This window comes from Macaca fascicularis, chromosome 18 (genome assembly GCF_037993035.2).
Source record: "Macaca fascicularis isolate 582-1 chromosome 18, T2T-MFA8v1.1".
Taxonomy (NCBI): Eukaryota; Metazoa; Chordata; class Mammalia; order Primates; family Cercopithecidae; genus Macaca; species Macaca fascicularis.
In genome coordinates this window covers 42513870-42533541 of record NC_088392.1, presented here as the reverse complement: position 1 = coordinate 42533541, position 19672 = coordinate 42513870, and the positions used below count along the sequence as shown (strand labels likewise).

Sequence of the window (19672 nt, the reverse complement as noted above, 5' to 3'; positions counted from 1 at the left end):
AGACAGCGTTGCAGAGGAAATCACGCTTAGTCTTTCAATTTCATAATCGAGGGAGACAGCGCAAGCAGGTCAAACTCGACCGGTGCGCTTCCTCCCACCCCTAACTTGGCGGGATCTAGGAAGAAAGTTCCCGCGTGTTGCGAGCGTCCGAAGGCTTGGTTAGGAGCTTGTATGTCCCCAAGCTCAAGCATGGAGTTTCCAAGGAGAAGGGAAGCGCGAGTGCTACGGAGCGAGGTTTTGGTTAAGAAAAGGACCTTGCGCCCCTTTAGTGCCGCCGCTCTGGGGAAATCTTTCTTCGCTGGGAGGAAGAAAAGGGCGCTAGCCGCGGCTCATGGCGCCCCCTAGGAGCGGCAGGAAACTTTCTCCATCAGGGCTGCGCGGGCCGGGCTCCGCCTCCGGAAGGTGGGCGGGGAAGGTCATTGCCGGGGACCCCTAGGCTGGGCCCCAGGACCTCTAGGAGATGCAGGGGGCCGTTTGCTATGGCTTCATCCCGGAGGTCCTGCTCGGGGTTGCCGGCTGCTTCTGCTGGCATCCGGACACTACCCTCCTCCCTTCCTTTGCATAAGCAGCAACTCTTCCAGGAAGCGAGTGGAAGGACGGGATTTCCTCTCCGCGGAGCGTAATAGATCCCGTAGCCCAGCCGGGTCGCCAGGCAGGAGTGCGGGGCGCGCGTCGGGGTTTCTCCGGCTTGCGGGTGTGCGGTTCCAAACCTTAGCTGGGGTGGGGGAAGGGATGTCTTTAACTTTCTGTCTACCCTCCCCCTCTTCCCTCTCTCAGCCTAGAGGCAGGGAATGCTGCGGGATCAGATTGGGTGCACCGAGGTGGAGGGCCATGCCGGGTTTCGGGTTCCCCGGGGTCCGTTCCGGAGAACCCCTGGCACTCCAGAACTGAGTCCCTGCACTCACTCCATAATTCGCGGCGGATCAGCGGGAGGGGGGCAGAGGGCGGGGGCGAGGGAGCTTCCTGGCGGGTGTGGCGCAAAGTGCGCGGACCCGGGTCCTGGACCGAAGAGTTAGCCCAGGGTTTCGTATGTGTTGCTTCCTGTTGCTTTCTCCAGGGTCTGCGCTGGCCTCCTCCTCGGGCGACTGGGCCCTGTGGCAACAGCGCCTTCTCGAGCCACGAGATTGGCCGCCTGGAGCCTGCCTGGTGCGGGCCTCTCTCCAGCGCGGTATGGTGAAAGTAAGAAAATCGGGCCCCTGCCCCAGGCAATAGGGGAGGCCTAAAATGAAGGGGGCAGCGGTGGGATCGGAAATGCGTGCAAGTTGACAGTCTCGCAGGAAACTCATCTCTTGCTCAGGGTTTCCGTGTTTGGAATCCAGTTAGATGTCTGCGGGAGATCTCCAAGGCTCTCATTCCATGAAGGCGTTTTTATCCACGCTGGGGGAAATGTTGCCAGGGCAGACATTTCAGAAAGGTCCCTCGGGCCCGATGTTAATTACAACTGAAATAGATTGTCTTCCTTCACTTTTTTTCCCCTAATGCAAGGACCGGGAGGTAGAATATAATTTATTCCTGTTGACAGTAGGATAAATAAATACATTTTTGGATTACTAAGAGTTGACTGCTAGGGGAAGATAGCTTCCCCACAGTATCAGATGGAACCTTTAGAATTGGCCCTGGGACAAGGAGGTGGCCTTGTTTGTCAGGAACTTTAATCCAAACTTCACCCCAGATAGCCCCTATGCCCTTCTTTCCTGGCATGGGATATTGAGACCAGGGCTGAAGGAGGTCGATTTTGGGGGATACAGCTGCCAGGGATTTCCCAGGGTCAGCTTAAGCCAATCTTTTGGTTTCCTGCAACTTGCCTTCCTTTTATTTCTTTTAGGACCAGTTGCTGTGAAGATATACCCTTAGATACAAACTCTCCGTTAATATGGTAAAAATATTTTTCGCTTTCTTGAATAGTTACTATGGAGATGGGGCTATTATCCCATAGTTTAGGATTGTAAATTGAGCGATGTGGGGTGGGGGGAAGTATAAGAGAATCAAATATTTGGAAAGGCACAGAAAGCCAAGATGCCAATTTATTAGTCCCAGATAAGCAAGATAGTAACAGTTTATAAGCCTGTCTTAACAGAGACTGGAAGAGCCTGGGCAATTACTTATGAAAGACAAAACTTAAGACCAAGTTGGAAAGTTCTGTAGGAAAAGCATTGTAAGTCTCACCGTAGTAGTAAAGCAGGGAGTATACTCTGACTCATGTTTGAAGTATTTTTCTGGGAAGGAGGAAAAATGTGTTCATGACTGGAATACTTACCTTGTGCCAGGAATGGGTTAAGCATTTTTCATGTAACCTTTCATTTAGTCCTTGTGTGGCTTCCATGAGTTAGGTATTACTGTCCACATTTTACAGCTTATGAAAACAGGGGCTCAGAGAGGATGTACTTTTCTCAAGATCACACAGCTGGTAAGTGGCAAAATCTGGTTTCAAGTTCAGGTCTGTTTGGATCCCAAATATGCTCTTAATTGATAAACCAGACCGTATACTACTTTACATACACTATACCATTTTGGTCCTTACAATAACTTCATTAAGTAGCTATGGCCTGTGTTACTTCATTTGATGGATAACAAACTCAGAGTCTTTAGACCATGGTCCTCAAACATGAGAATGTGGCCCCACTGCTAGACACTTTGATTCCTTCAGCCAGCTTGGCGTGGGACCCAGATCTCTGGCAGGTGATTCTGAAACTGGTATTCGGGGAGCGTATTTTGAGAAACATCACCGTAGAGAAAGGTAACTTGCTCCAGGCCATTAGGATTGGGCCAAACTCATACCAGACCCCTTGTTTTCCTTTTCTTTGCATCAAGATCTCAGTGACTTCTTTCATTGGTTGATTGATTGATTGATTGATACAGGGTCTCACTCTGTCACCCAGGCTGGAGTGCAGTGGCACAATCATGACTCACTGTAACTTTGACTTCCTGGGCTCCAGTGATCCTCCCATCTCAGCCTCCCCAAGTAGCTGGGACCACAGGTGTGTGCCACCATGCCCAGCTAATTTTTGTATTTTTGGTAGAGACAACGTTTCACCATGTTGTCCAGACTGGTCTCAAACTTTTGAGCTCAAGGGGTCCTCCTGCCTCAGCTTACTAAAGTGCTAGAATTACAGGCATGAGCCACCACATCTGGCCTCAGTGACTTCTTTATTGCAATCATACAGTTAGAACCCAGAGGCTGGGGTGGGGGTGGGGAAAGTAGGTTCTGGCTATGGTAGCAGATTGCATCTCCCCTTGACCTCCCAGAAGCCACTAACCTAGACTTCATGTAAGTCAGCATCCTGAAGTTTCTTAAAATCACACATACCCAGTTCACCTGGGGAGGCAGACTCAGGCACACCAAAGAGTGAGGGCCACCCTACTGCTGGGACTCAGCTACATGGTCCAGAGGAAATACAGAATGGAGAGCAATGAACCACAGACATGTAGTTGTGTTCTCCCTTGGAAGGGAGTGGGAAGCAAGGTCAAAGAAGACAAATGTCTGGACCCTACTGACACATACAGTTTAAGTGAAGCTCTAAATTAGGTGCTGTTGGAATGTGTATTTGACCTGGTCCATCCTGAAAGGTCTCACCTTTCCCTCTAGGTGTGTGTGGGGCTTGAACTGCACCCAGAGCTGTGTGCAAGGAAGAAAACAGGCTCTAGCCCTGCTGGGCATCAATAAACCTGTTGGTTGATGGTTTCTATCATGTTAAACTCTGTGGACATTTTAACAGAAGCCTTCCAGGAGCAATTCCCCTGTTTATCTCTGTTTTTAGGCCAATGCAAATGTTTATCATCAAGATTAAATCACATCACTCTTTTAACCCTTGAAAAATGGGATTTACTAAAGCAAACAGTAGGGGATTCTTACTTGCTAAGCCATTCCAGGAAGGTTATGGCAGAAACCAAAATATTTTAGAGCCCTAATCGAGCTTGGCCCTTAGACATTTCAAGATCATCTTAATTGTGATAGATCATATGTTTGCATTATACATGAAATAATTTGACATATGTAGTTTTAATAGCACATTATTAACTCAAATCGAGTACTTATCTGTCCTGCTTTTTGGATGACATACATTCTGTATTTATTTGGCTAGTCCAGCAGCAGAAATGTATTTAATATCCAGAAAAGGCCAGATTTGTGAACACTCTCCTGTTACTATATTGTATGGTGTGAACTTATTTGAAAGTCAAGCTAGTTCACTGCTGCAAGACCCTGGAAGGAAGGGCTGCTGCCTTAGTTTCTATTTCTAACCCTGCCCAGCACTGGGTAAGGCACTATGGGGGTGCATGCACAGTGCCAGCAAGGCCCCTTACATTCTACTTGGGGACGCAAGATTAATAGTAGCATAACAGAACAAGATGCAATAAAGTCTAACTTGTGTGATTCATAATAAAAGCAATATTGGGGCACAGAGAAGACAAGCCTTCTTTGTGTTTAAGGTCTTTGTGTTGCACTGTTACTTTGTGAGAGTTGGGGGATTCTTGTGGTGCCTGTAGAACGAATGTGATACTAAGAAACCCCCAAATCAAACACCAAACCAACATTTTATGGATTCCACATTTCCTGGTTCAGAAATTTGTTGAAATGAGTCTTTTCACAGCAGCATAGAAAGAAATGAGAAAGAAACGTGGAGAAGACTAATGCATAGGCAAAGTGAAAACATTAGCAATCATTTCACCTACCATAAAGAACTGCTGAAGTCGGAGACTCATCTGTCCCTTTTTGCTGCCGGCCCTGATTCATCTTTCAGTGGAAACTCCCTATGGCTCTGGTTGCGCTTAATGATGTATGGCCCCGTTGGTACCTAGTGCTCAGGAGTTCATCCTCATACTTCTCTCTTATTAAGAAACATGAATGCTAATCTAATTGGTTGGACTTTAGGAAGCTGATAGGACCACATTTGCTAGCGGAAGATGCTGTATTGTGACAGGTCAGTGCTGGGTTGGTGGGCATTGCTTTATCTCTTGTCATTAGGAATATAGAGTAGTAAGATTTGGCATTTGTGTATGGGCATTGGCAAAGGTGGAACTGAGCAGGAGGCTTCCCAGCTTACTTTAGTTGGAAGCCTGACCAATTTAGGACAAAGAGTGGGTCACCTGGCCTAGCCCTTTTAATGTTGGGATTTGGGGTCTATACTGAGGTAGTGGTAAATTTTGACTCTGTGGAACATTTTCTTCTGTTCTTCTATAATCATGTTCTTTGGGAACCTCATGGGAAGGTGGCTTTGTCCATGTTCTCATGTTTTGTAAAAGTTTTCTGTCTCTTCTTTAAGAATAATCTTGTGTTATCATTTGAGGTTTAGCCCTAGTTTCCCCTCCTTGAATATGTCTATTTCAGTCCTTAGTGATTTTTCCTTCCTCTGATCTCTTCCAGCACCTGAACTTTCTACCACCTCCTTTTTATTTACCTACTGCTTTTCTTGCGATTGCTTCCTATGCCTTAACTGTATTTTAAACTGCCAACTGAAGTACAAATATCTCAGCAGCCATTGTCTGCCTCTTGGAGAACAGGGAAAGACCATAGTTATCTTATGTTGGTCTTTGTTTTATTTAAAATATTTTCCTGACCTTTGAGGTTATTTTATACTTGACATTCACTACAGCACATAGCAAAGAGATGAGCATGTAAAGAATGGTCAGTGAAGGCCTGCTGACAGTTTGACTTATTTCAAGATATATATCCTAACATTTCCCTGTACCTGTGATAAGTTGTCTTTGTGTGTGGAGTAGGTTGGACTTGATGAAAATTTTTATGATTCTAGTGGTAGTTTTATAACCAGAGAAGAAATCTTTAGATGACAGTGGGGGACTTGGTATGTATATTGAACACAGAAGTGGTCTAACTCCCTTGAAACTCTTCCTAACAGCTTCGCCTCTTGAGCATGGGCTCTATAATATTCTATAACTGTTAATGTCAGTGAACCTTGTTAGCATAACATAAAATATTCTCTAAAATTTTCTTGGAAGCTAATTCTTAACATTGTATATCATCCAAATATTTTGTGGTTTCCTCCTCTCTCCTCACCCAAGCAGTTCACACTAAAGTAGGATTTCTATAACACTCTTTTTTTAGGTACCCTTATAGTCCCAGGGCATTATAAGACAGGCTTTGCCATGTAATTTGCTTTGGCCAATGAATTATGAGCAAAGAGCACTTCTGGCTGGAAGCTTTCAGGGCCAGCACATGCTTCATCATGATCCCTTTGCTATGACACTAAAAATATTTTGAGATCTCTTTATCAGCCTGGGTTTTGGAGTGAAAACAACATGGAGCTGACCTGCAGTGAACACATTGCATGACTGAGAAGGTAAATGGGGGTTGATTGCCCATGCCATGTCTGCCCTTCCCATCAAGAGATGTAGTCTATTTCCCACTCCCTTGAACCTGGGCTTGGCCTGTGAATTACTTTGAAATGATTCACACTATCATAAGATTGTAGTAGAAGTGATGTTGAATGAGTTCTGGAGTCTAGCCCTCAAGATATTTTGCAGCTTCCACTTTTACTCTCTTGAGACCCAGCTGCCAAGCAAAGAAGCTTGGGTTAGACCACTGAAAGATGTGAAACTTTGTAGAAACAGAGATTTTAGACTTCTAGCCTTCCCTAACACAGTGAGGCGCGGTTTGTCTTTGCAGTTCCTACTGAACCAGCAGGTGAATGCAGCTGCAGGAGCATGTGTGGAACTGCCCAACCAAACCACAACATCCTGAGCAACAATAAATTGTTATTTTAAGTTATTAAGATTTAGGGTGTTTTATTTGAAGCTTTAAATAACTGAAACAGAGATCTCTGTTGTTGTAAGCTTCTAAGATTTTGGAATCACTTTTTGTTTGCTTGTTTGTTTGAGACAGGGTCTCCCTCTGTTGTGCAGACTGGAGTGCAGTGGCACAATCACAGCTCAGGTTCAAGTGATCACTCCCAAGTGATCAAGTGATCAGTCTCCCCAGTAGCTGGGACCATAGGTGCGCACTGCCGCACCCGGCCAAGATTTTCAGTAGAGATGAGTCTCCCTGTATTGTCCAGGCTGGTCTTGAACTCCTGAGTTCAAGCGATCCTCCCACCTTGGCCGCCCAAAGTGCTGGGATTATGGATGTGGGCCACCATGCCTCGCCCTGGGATCGCTTATTTTTAACCTCAGCATAACTTGCCCTATACTGACTGAAAAAGTTAACAATGTGTTTTTAACCATATAATTTGATTTATAGATATGGATTTATTTTCATTAGTGATACATTTTAATTTATTTCTATCATTTTATTTTGTGTCATTTGTTCTACTTTTCTGTTTTTTCTTTTATTATTATTATTATACTTTAAGTTCTAGGGTACATGTGCACAACATGCAGGTTTGTTACATATGTATACCTGTGCCATGTTGGTGTGCTGCACCCTTCAACTCGTCAGCACTCATCAACTCATCATTTACATCAGGTATAACTCCCAATGCCATCCCTCCCCCCTTCCCCCTCCCCATAATAGGCCCTGGTGTGTGATGTTCCCCTTCCCGAGTCCAAGTGATCTCAATGTTCAATTCCCACCTATGAGTGAGAATATGCGGTGTTTGGTTTTCTGTTCTTGTGATAGTTTGCTGAGAATGATGGTTTCCAGCTACATCCATGTCCCTACAAAGGACACAAACTCATCCTTTTTTATGGCTGCATAGTATTCCATGATGTATATGTGCCACATTTTCTTAATCCAGTCTGTCACTGATGGACATTTGGGTTGATTCCAAGTCTTTGCTATTGTGAATAGTGCTGCAATAAACATACGTGTGCATGTGTCTTTATAGCAGCATGATTTATAATCCTTTGGGTATATACCCAGTAATGGGATGGCTGGGTCATATGTATTTCTAGTTCTAGATCCTTGAGGAATCGTCATACTGTTTTCCACAATGGTTGAACTAGTTTACAATCCTATCAACAGTGTAAAAGTGTTCCTATTTCTCCACATCCTCTCCAGCACCTGTTGTTTCCTGACTTTTTAATGATTGCCATTCTTACTGGTGTGAGATGGTATCTCATTGTGGTTTTGATTTGCATTTCCCTGATGGTGAGTGATGATGAGCATTTTTTCATGTGTCTGTTGGCTGTATGAATGTCTTCTTTTGAGAAATGTCTGTTCATATCCTTTGCCCACTTTTTGATGGGGTTGTTTGTTTTTTTCTTGTAGATTTGTTTGAGTTCTTTGTAGGTTCTGGATATTAGCCCTTTGTCAGATGAGTAGATTGCAAACATTTTCTCCCATTCTGTAGGTTGCCTGTTCACTCTGATGGTAGTTTCTTTTGCTGTGCAGAAGCTCTTTAGTTTAATTAGATTCCATTTGTCAATTTTGGCTTTTGTTGCCATTGCTTTTGGTGTTTTAGACATGAAGTCCTTGCCCATGCCTATGTCCTGAATAGTATTACCTAGGTTTTCTTCTAGGGTTTTTATGGTTTTAGGCCTAACATTTAAGTCTCTAATCCATCTTGAATTAATTTTCATATAAGGAGTAAGGAAAGGATCCAGTTTCAGCTTTCTACTTATGGCTAGCCAATTTTCCCAGCACCATTTATTAAATAGGGAATCCTTTCCCCATTTCTTGTTTTTCTCATGTTTGTCAAAGATCAGATGGCTGTAGATGTGTGGTATTATTTCTGAGGACTCTGTTCTGTTCCATTTGTCTATATCTCTGTTTTGGTACCAGTACCATGCTGTTTTGGTTACTGTAGCCTTGTAGTATAATTTGAAGTCAGGTAGCGTGATGCCTCCAGCTTTGTTCTTTTGACTTAGGATTGTCTTGGCAATGCGGGCTCTTTTGTGGTTCCATATGAACTTTAAAGCAGTTTTTTTCCAATTCTGTGAAGAAAGTCATTGGTAGCTTGATGGGGATGGCATTGAATCTATAAATTACCTTGGGCAGTATGGCCATTTTCATGATATTGATTCTTCCTATCCATGAGCATGATATGTTCTTCCACTTCTTTGTGTCCTCTTTGATTTCACTAAGCAGTGGTTTGTAGTTCTCCTTGAAGAGGTCCTTTAGATTCCTTGTAAGTTGGATTCCTAGGTATTTGATTCTCTTTGAAGCAATTGTGAATGGAAGTTCATTCCTGATTTGGCTCTCTGTTTGTCTGTTACTGGTGTATAAGAATGCTTGTGATTTTTGCACATTAATTTTGTATCCTGATACTTTGCTGAAGTTGCTTATCAGCTTAAGGAGATTTTGGCTGAGATGATGGGGTTTTCTAAATATACAATCATGTCTTCTGCAAACAGGGACAATTTGACTTCTTCTTTTCCTAACTGAATATTCTTTATTTCTTTCTCTTGCCTGATTGCCCTAGCCAGAACTTCCAACACTGTGTTGAATAGGAGTGGTGAGAGAGGGCATCCCTGTCTTGTGCCAGTTTTCAAAGGGAATGCTTCCAGTTTTTGCCTATTCAGTATGATATTGGCTGTGGGTTTGTCATAAATAGCTCTTATTATTTTGAGATATGTTCCATCAGTACCGAATTTATTGAGAGTTTTTAGCATGAAGGGCTGTTGAATTTTGTCAAAGGCCTTTTCTGCATCTATTGAGATAATCATGTGGTTTTTGTCTTTGGTTATGTTTATATGCTGGATTACATTTATTGATTTGCGTATGTTGAACCAGCCTTGCATCCCAGGGATGAAGCCCACTTGATCATGGTGGATAAGCTTTTTGATGTGCCACTGGATTCGGTTTGCCAGTATTTTATTGAGGATTTTTGCATCAATGTTCATCAGGGATATTGGTCTAAAATTCTCTTTTTTTGTTGTGTCTCTGCCAGGCTTGGGTATCAGGATGATGTCGGCCTCATGAAATGAGTTAGGGAGGATTCCCTCTTTTTCTATTGATTGGAATAGTTTCAGAAGGAATGGTACCAGCTCCTCCTTGTACCTCTGGTAGAATTCAGCTGTGAATCCGTCTGCTCCTGGACTTTTTTTGGTTGTTAGGCTATTAATTATTGCCTCAATTTCAGAGCCTGCTATTGGTCTATTCAGGGATTCAACTTCTTCCTGGTTTAGTCTTGGGAGAGTGTAAGTGTCCAGGAAATTATCCATTTCTTCTAGATTTTCTAGTTTATTTGCGTAGAGGTGTTTATAGTATTCTCTGATGGTAGTTTGTATTTCTTTGGGGTTGGTGGTGATATCCCCTTTATCATTTTTTATTGCGTCTTTTTGATTCTTCTCTCTTTTCTTCTTTAATAGACTTGCTAGCGGTCTGTCAATTTTGTTGATCTTTTCAAAAAACCAGCTCCTGGATTCATTGATTTTTTGGAGGGTTTTTTGTGTCTCTATCTCCTTCAGTTCTGCTCTGATCTTAGTTATTTCTTGCCTTCTGCTAGCTTTTGAATGTGTTTGCTCTTACTTCTCTAGTTCTTTTAATTGTGATGTTAGAGTGTCAATTTTAGATCTTTCCTGCTTTCTCTTGTGGGCATTTAGTGCTATAAATTTTCCTCTACACACTGCTTTAAATGTGTCCCAGAGATTTTGGTATGTTATCTCTTTGTTTTCATTGGTTTCAAAGAACATCTTTATTTCTGCCTTCATTTCGTTATGTACCCAGTAGTCATTCAGGAGCAGGTTATTCAGTTTCCATGTAGTTGAGTGGTTTTGATTGATTTTCTTAGTCCGGAGTTCTCGTTTGATTGCACTGTGGTCTGAGAGACAGTTTGTTATAATTTCTGTTCTTTTACATTTGCTGAGGAGTGCTTTACTTCCAACTATGTGGTCAGTTTTGGAATAAGTGTGATGTGGTGCTGAGAAGGATGTATATTCTGTTGATTTGGGGTGGAGAGTTGTATAGATGTCTATTAGGTCTGCTTGGTGCAGAGTTGAGTTCAATTCCTGGATATCCTTGTTAACTTTCTGTCTCGTTGATCTGTCTAATGTTGACAGTGGGGTGTTGAAGTCTCCCTTTATTTTTGCATGGGAGTCTAAGTCTCTTTGTAAGCCTTTAAGGACTTGCTTTATGAATCTGGGTGCTCCTGTATTGGGTGCATATATATTTAGGATAGTTAGCTCTTCCTGTTGAATTGATCCCTTTACTGTTATGTAATGGCCTTCTTTGTCTCTTTTGATCTTTGATGGTTTAAAGTCTGTTTTATCAGAGACTAGAATTGCTACCCCTGCTTTTTTTTGTTCTCCATTTGCTTGGTAGATCTTCTTCCATCCCTTTATTTTGAGCCTATGTGTGTCTCTGTATGTGAGATGGGTCTCCTGAATACAGCAAACTGATGGGTCTTGACTCTTTATCCAATTTGCCAATCTGTGTCTTTTAATTGGAGCATTTAGCATATTTACATTTAAGGTTACTATTGTTATGTGTGAACTTGATCCTGTCACTGTGATATTAGCTCATTATTTTGCTCGTTAGTTGATGCAGTTTCTTCCTAGCCTCGATGGTCTTTACATTTTGGCATGTTTTTGCAATGGCTGGTACTGGTTGTTCCTCTACATGTTTAGTGCTTCCTTCAGGGCCTCTTGTAGGGCAGGCCTGGTGGTGACAAAATCTCTAAGCATTTGCTTGTCTGTAAAGGATTTTATTTCTCCTTCACTTATGAAACTTAGTTTGGCTGGATATGAAATTCTGGGTTGAAAATTCTTTTCTTTAAGAATGTTGGATATTGGCCCCCACTCTCTTCTGGCTTGTAGAGTTTCTGCCGAGAGATCTGCTCTTAGTCTGATGGGCTTCCCTTTGTGGGTAACCCGACCTTTCTCTCTGGCTGCCCTTAACATTTTTTCCTTCATTTCAGCTTTGGTGAATCTGGCAATTATGTGTCTTGGAGTTGCTCTTCTTGAGGAGTATCTTTGTGGCGTTCTTTGTATTTCCTGAATTTGAATGTTGGCCTGCCTTACTAGGTTGAGGAAGTTCTCTTGGATGATATCCTGAAGAGTGTTTTCCAACTTGGTTCCATTTTCCCCCTCACTTCAGGCACACCAATCAGACATAGATTTGGTCTTTTCACATAATCCCATACTTCCTGAAGGCTTTGTTCACTTCTTTTTCCTCTTTTTTCTTTAGACTTCTCTTCTCACTTCATTTCATTCATTTGATCCTCAATCGCTGATACTCTTTCTTCCAGTTGATCGAGTCGGTTACTGAAGCTTGTGCATTTGTCACGTATTTCTCATGTCATGGTTTTTATCTCTGTCAGTTCGTTTATGGCCTTTTCTGCATTGATTATTCTAGTTATCCATTCTTCCATTCTTTTTTCAAGATTTTGATTTTCTTTGTGCTGGGTACATAATTCCTTCTTTAGCTCTGAGAAATTTGATGGACTGAAGCCGTCTTCTCTCTACTCGTCAAAGTCATTCTCTGTACAACTTTGATCCATTGCTGGTGATGAGCTGCGTTCCTTTGGAGGGGGAGATGTGCTCTTATTTTTTGAATTTCCAGCTTTTCTGCCCTGCTTTTTCCCCATCTTTGTGGTTTTATCTGCCTTTGGTCTTTGATGATGGTAATGTACTGATGGGGTTTTGGTGTGGGTGTCCTTTCTGTTTGTTAGTTTTCCTTCTAACAGTCAGGACCCTCAGCTGCAGGTCTGTTTGAGATTGCTTGAGGTCCACTCCAGACCCTGTTTGCCTGGGTATCAGCAGCGGAGGCTGCAGAAGATAGAATATTGCTGAACAGCAAGTGTTCCTGTCTGATTCTTGCTCTGGAAGCTTCGTCTCAGCGGTATACCCCACCGTGTGAATTGTGGGATGTCGGTCTGCACCTTAGTTTAAAATGCAGAAATCACCCATCTTCTGTGTCACTTGCGCTGGGAGCTAGAGACTGGAGCTGTTCCTATTTGGCCATCTTGCTCCAGGTCCCCTGTTTTTTTCTTTCTTCCCCTCTTTCTTTTGGATATTTATTTATTTATTTATTTTGAGACAGAGTCTCACACTGTCGCCCATGCTAGGGGAGTGCAGTGGCACAATCTCGGCTCACTGCAACCTCTGCCTCCCATGTTCAAGCAATTCTCTTGCCTCAGCTTCCCGAGTAGCTGGGATTACAGGCATGTGCCACTATGCTCGGCTAATTTTTTTATTTTTGGCAGAGATGCGGTTTCACCATGTTGGCCAGGCTGGTCTCAAACTCCTGACCTCAAGTGATCTGTCTGTCTCGGCCTCCCAAAGTGCTAGGAATACAGACATGAGCCACCGGGACCGGCCTGGATTTTTTTTTTTTTTTTAAACTAATGTTCTCATTTTATTTCACACTTCTTTTAGTTTATCATTTATATCCTTTATACTTCTTTTATGGTTACCTAGGTCATTTTTAATTGCCCAATTAACTTAACATAGCCTAATATTATTATCCTCCTGAACACTGCAATGATTTTACAGTGGTTTAACTCTGATCACCTCTTGCCCAACTTGTCAGCTATGTTGCTTTATATTTAGTTCTGTGTATTTTAGCCTTTTTAAAAGTCATACAAGTTGTATATTATTAATATTGTTTATATAGTAAGTGCTTATTTATATTTACTCACACATTTATTCATACATTTATTTTATTTTATTGAGTCAGGGTCTTGCTCTGCCACCCAGGCTGGAATGCAGTGGTATGATCTCAGCTCACTGCAACTTCTGCCTCCAGGGCTCAAGCAATCCTCTCACCCCAACTTCCCAAGATGCTGGGACTACAGGCATGCACCAGTATGCCCAGGGAATTTTTAAATTTTTTGTAGAGATGGGGCCTTACTAGATTGCTCAGGATGGTCATATATTTATATTTACTCATACATGTGTCAATATCTTTTGTCTATCACTTATTCACTTATTTATCAATATTATTTATAATTCCTTTTTGTCTTTGGGAATTATTTTCTGTCTGTTTGAAGTATATTCTTTGGAATTTCATTTAATGAGGAATTTGTTGGTAATGTGGTCAAGCTTTTTCTTCCTTTTCCTTACTTTGTCTAAAAATTATTTTAGTTTCACTTAATTTTTGAAAGATTGTTTTTCTGGCTAGTAGAATGCTAAATTGAGTATTATCTCCTCTCAGCATATTGATACTATTAGTCTGCTGTGATCTCTCATTGTTGCACTGAGAAATTGCCATCATTCTAACTGCCACTCTTTCTTCTTCCTGGCTATTTTCAATATATTCTGTTTGTCTTTGGTGTTTTCCAGCTATACCATGAAGTATCTAGATTTTAAAATCTTGGTTAATATTGCTTTGGGCTTCCTGATTTTGAGGATTGATGCTTTTCAATGGTTGTGAAAATTCTCAGTCATTATCTCTTCAAATATGATTTATTTCATATTCTCTTTATTGTCTCTTTCAGAAATTCTGATTAGTCATGTGGAAGGCTGCTTCAATCTATCTTACATATCTTGTAAACTTTTTTTTTGCCCCGACTTCTCATTAATTTCTTTAGCTATACCTTCCAGTTTTCTAATTCCATCCTCAGCTATATTTGATTTACCATTTAGAGCAATCAATTAAAATTTCAATTTCAGTTATTATATGTACATTTTATTTCTGGAATATCTCTCGGATTCTTCTAAATATAATGGTTGTATTTAGACCCTTTAGTTGCTTGCACATATTTCCAAGTATAACTTTTAGTTCATAGTTACAATTCATATAGTTAGTAATGTAGTTATTTTATGTGAACTAATTCCATTATTTGAAGCCTTTGCTGGACTACGTTTCTGCTAGTTCTCACTCATAATGTCTTGATTTCTTGTGTGTTTTGTGATTTTTGACTGTGAGCTGCTCATTTTATGTGTAACTTTGTCTATGGGAATTCTTTGTGAAGTTATATTCCTCCTGAGAGGACTTGCATTCCTTCTGCTAGTTAGTTTTCCAGCAATAACCCAAGACCAGCTTATAAAACACCTTTACTGAGGTATTCTGCATATACCATAAAACTTACCCATTTTAAACATACAATTCAATGAGTTTTGGTAAGTTTACAGTATTGTACAACTATTACCATCCAGTTTTAAAACTTAATAAACAAATTCTCCAAAGATCCCTTTCCTTGTTTACAGTTAGTCAGTATTCTTACCCCTTAGCCCAATGCAATAATTAGTCTACTTTCTTCCTCTATGGATTTGTCAATTCTGAATATTTCACATAAACAAAATCATACAATATGTAGTCCTTTATGTCTGGCTTCTTTCACTTAGCATAATGTTTTGAAGATTCATCCATGTTTCCAGGATCATTTTAGGTTAAAGTCTAAGCTTGCAAATTTATTGGACCATGTAAGTAGCATGAATTCAACCACAATCCTGTGCAAAGGTCAGCTTATAGATAGAATTTTTTTCCCACCCAAAGCTAAGGCTGAAATAGACAAGTTTTCTTGTTGACTGTTTCTGAGCAGCAGATTTCTTTATCATTTGCTCTTTTACAGAGGGTGTAGCTCTTTGTGACGTTACTTTTATGTCAAGGTTCCCTAATAAACTCCTTACCTTATCTCCAGTGCAGCCCTATAGTAGAACCTCAGGGCCTTCGGATTTCAGAAGAGACCCTCAGGGAAAAGCCAGCCTTGGCAGTCATTCAGCCCCAGAATTCTTGCTTTCACTTTATCTTTTACCTGTGTGTGTGTGTGTGTGTGTGTGTTTTAAATAATTGTGCTAGTTTGACAATGCTTTTATAAATATACATTTCATTTTTTCCCCAGTATTTTAGATATTTTCATGAAAAGGACTCTTTAGGGTGTTTTGTCTGCCATACTCCCAGAAAGAGAAGGCTGACAAGAGCCTTTTACAAGAGTCATTTGCTCACCGCTTTGGATCTCAGATAGGTAAATAATAAGGGAAAAATATTCACGTTCTGAGTAAGAGGCCATCCCAGTCCCTGCCTGCTCTCTCTCCCAATCTTAGCTTACCTAAATCGTCTAATGAGGAGTCTTATTTTTGAGTCTACTTTGTTTAGCAGTAGTCTGGGGTCACCCCTGCATGCTAATTACCTCGTATGCCTTTTCCACCTCTGGTGGGTCAGTGAAAGCAGCCATTTCTCAGATTGCATTGGGAATTGCTAAGGTCTCTGTTCAGCTTAAACCATGTCAGTTTTTTATAGTTGAAGTGGAAAGGGCAGGAATTGGAAATGAGGAATCTGAGACCAGGAGAGGCAAAACGACTCACCCAATACCACAGAGAGGTGGAACTTGAACTCAGACCCATTGACTTACAATGTTCTTTCCATCATGTCATCCTGTCCCTTATTGATGACAAAGAAAAATGGAGTGAGAGGGTACAGCACTGGTGTATTATTAAGGTAAAGTTTTAGAAGAGTCTGAATTTTATTTTATCTTGGATTTCTCTGTTTCCATTGCCCATTGTTAAGTGAGAGTAGTAGTTAAGGAAAACAAACAAACAAACAAGCAAAAAAACTTGCTGTTCAATGTTTCTGTTTTTGAACAATGTGGGTCATTTTGCCCAGAAATTTCTGACTTCTCAGAATGTTAGAGATGGCCCATTGGTTTGGCCCTTTAACGGCAGGAAAATGAGGGAGGAGCCTAGAGCCTTTATCCCAGTATATCAGCCATTCTTTGATGAGTTTCTTACCTCATTTTGGGGGAAAGATAATGTTATTAATGTCCTTTCTAGCAATTTGAAAAAAAAGACAAACATGGCTTAGAGTGAAATCCTCGGTGCTCGAAAATATCGTTAGAAACAAGCTCCTGGTGTTCACTCTGTCATTTCCAAGTGTTCTGATGAGTTTCATTTGAATGCTGCACTATACGGAGTTGGCTGAAGCCCACGACTGTGTGCAGGCAGTGAGGCCCCTTCCTTGTTGAGGAAGGAAGAGGGAGAGGCAGGCAGATGTCATTTAGTCACCTGCATTTGAAACTGAGGTGAGCCCCAGACAGAATCTGCAGATTTGCTTCTGGTGCAGTTATCTGTCTCTGCACCCAACTGCCTCAAGCTCTGTCTACATAGTGCCCAAATGATGCACTCATGAGTGAAAAAACAATCAAACAAACAAACAAACAAAAAACCCAGCCAGTGTGGTCATCTGAGTCATGAAGACAAATAATCACTATAGCAGGAAAAATTACAACCAAAAAGCCAGCTGTTGAACTGAATTCAATAGTTAAAAAAAAGGTAGGGAGAGGGCAATAAAAAATTCAGTGAAATTCCATTTCAGTTTCTGGGTGTTTTTCCAGGACTACTTTCAGGGAAAAATCAGAGTCTTTGTTTTTGAAAACGATGCCTGCATTGGTTAAAAAAATTCACGGCAATACTTACACCCCTTTCTTCATCCTAAAGAACCAGCTCCTGAGGGTCTCATTTGCATGTAGGTAGATTCAAAACAGCTGACGTTGTGTACATCTAATTGGTTGGAATTCGAGTCTTTCCCCGAAGCTGTAAAAGAAAAAGCAGGGCCTGGAAACATGATGAATGTTCTTCAGGCGACAAAGATTTGAAACTGCTGCTCTGAGCACGCAGGAGATTTCTACAGCAGCTTTCAAGGCCATCCTACCAAGGCAGTGCTGAATTAGCACTTTTTTTTTTTGCCTTTTATAAATAAGAATGCACAAATGAACATAGGTGCAGCAATAAAAATCACAATGAATAATTTGAGCTGTTGCCAAACTTTGAACCTGATTTTGTTTGCACTTGACTTGCTTGCAAATAGTAGAACGAAAAGCAAGAGGTAGGGATGTGCCCAGTTTAAGTCCCTAGGTGGTCCCTGAAGCTGTTGATGCTCTGCCTATATTCTCTTGTCACTGACTGTTCCAGTACATACCCATGACTTCTGACTGCAAGCACTTATGAATCTCCTTGCAGGAAGTGTTAGGGACTTCATGCTCTGGGGAGTAGCTACCAGCCAATGGTTGGTGAAAGTAGGTGTATACATGTCCTGCCTACCTGCCCCTTGATAAGACCACTCTGTGGCATGTTCCATACTATCTGCCAGCATGACTGAGCTTCAGATGCCCACAGTGGTCACCTGATCAATAGTTCCCTCATTGCTGACTTCCTTCCCTTCCCTATCTTTTGTTCCCACTTCCCTTCTGGTGCTTACTGGAATCATTGCCCAAATAAAGTATTTGCATTCAACTCTTTAGTCTCAGAGTGTGTTCCTGGGAGAATTTAACCAAGACATAGGAAATATCTTCTCTTAACTGAAATCTATTTGTGACATCTAAATCCTTTGTCTTTCTGATTTGGCCATACATTCAAAGCATGTTAAAGCTGAGGATGCAGAAATTACCTTTCCAATGGTGCATTTCACAGAAGAAGAAATAGAAACTCAAATCACACAGCCAAACGGTTACAGAAATTAACCAGCAGCCAGTGGTCCTGACTCCCAAGCTGGTACTCCCCCAGCCCCTACTGTCAGGCCTCTGAGCCCAAGCTAAGCCATCATATCCCCTGTGACCTGCAGGTATACATCCAGATGGCCTGAAGCAACTGAAGATTCACAAAAGAGGTGAAAATAGCCAGTTCCTGCCTTAATTTATGACATTCCACCATTGTGATTTGTTCCTGCCCCACCCTAACTGATCAATTGACTTTGTGACAATACACCCTCCCCACGCTTGAGAAGGTATTTTGTAATATCCTCCCCTGCCCTTAAGAAGGTACTTTGTAATATTCTCCTCACCCTTGAGAATGAACTTTGTAAGATCCACCCCCTGCCCACAAAATATTGCTCCTAACTCTACCGCCTATCCCAAACGTACAAGAACTAATGATAATCACACCACCCTCTGCTGACTCTCTTTTCAGATTCAGCCTGCCTGCACCCAGGTGATTAAAAATCTTTATTGCTCAAACAAAGCATGTTTGGTGGTCTCTTCACACGGACGTGCGTGACACTACAGCGCACTATCCTGGGCAACCCTTAACTGCCATGTTTAGCAAGGTATTCCTAGCTTTAGGGTTGCAGCTTAAGAAATCAAATCATAGATTTCCACCTTTCTCTGTTAGGCAGGACTTTAACTAAATCAGCATTCGTATTGTTGCCCCTGCCCTGGCCCCCCAACCACATTCTTGTGAGTCCCACTTTGTTGGGCTCGCAGATCATTAGGTGTTTTGATTTTTTTTTTTTTTTTTAGATGGAATCTCACTCTGTCACCCAGGCTGGTATGCAGTGGTGCAATCTCGGCTCACTGCAACCTCCTCCTTCCAGGTTCAAGCAATTCTCCTGCCTCAGCCTCCTGAGTGTCTGGGATTACAGGTGTGCAGCACCATGACTGGCTGATTTTGGTATTTTAGTGGAGATGGGGTTTCACATTTTTGGCCAGACTGGTCTCGAACTCCGTACCTGGAGTGATCCTCCCACCTTGGCCTCCCAAAGTTCTGAGATTACAGGCATTTTTCCTTTATTCATTTGACAAATACTTCTGGAGTTGGGCCCTAGGCATTGTGCTAGGTCTAGGGGCTATTCTAGGACACCACACTCCTTGCCCTCACAGAGCTTACAGTCTGTGGGGAGGAGGCCCTCAGAACGCAGAAAATTCAAACTCAGAATGAAAAGGGGAAGGCCTAGTGCTTAGCATAGAAGAGGAATACGGAACCCAGACCAGGAGGAGCCTCCCAGGAAGAAATGGTGTGTGAGCCAAGGGCAGAAGTTGATAATAGGGGTGGGTGGGTCTTTCAGACAAAGAGAAAGGCTTCCAGGAGGAAGGCTTGTAGGAGAGAGAGCACAGCCCATTGGAAAGAAATGAAAGAGGTTCAGTCTGGCTGAAGCTTAGGGTAGGCAGATGGGGTCGAGAAGAAGGCA

The 19672-nt window shown here is 42.0% G+C and overlaps 1 long non-coding RNA gene across 2 annotated transcripts in view; it reads left to right on the top strand.

The window, feature by feature from the left end:
- Nucleotides 1-418: 418 nt before the first annotated feature.
- Nucleotides 419-19672, top strand: part of LOC123570028 (uncharacterized) — a 28533-nt gene continuing 9279 nt past the window's right edge. Inside the window, exons 1-3 of one of the 2 annotated variants that reach the window (XR_006693943.2) lie at nt 419-1179; nt 1826-1876; nt 2354-3129. This is a non-coding gene — a long non-coding RNA (uncharacterized lncRNA). Of the gene's footprint in view, nt 1180-1825; nt 1877-2353; nt 3130-19672 lie in introns of those variants that run through there. The other variant, XR_010582853.1, reaches the window with a different exon arrangement.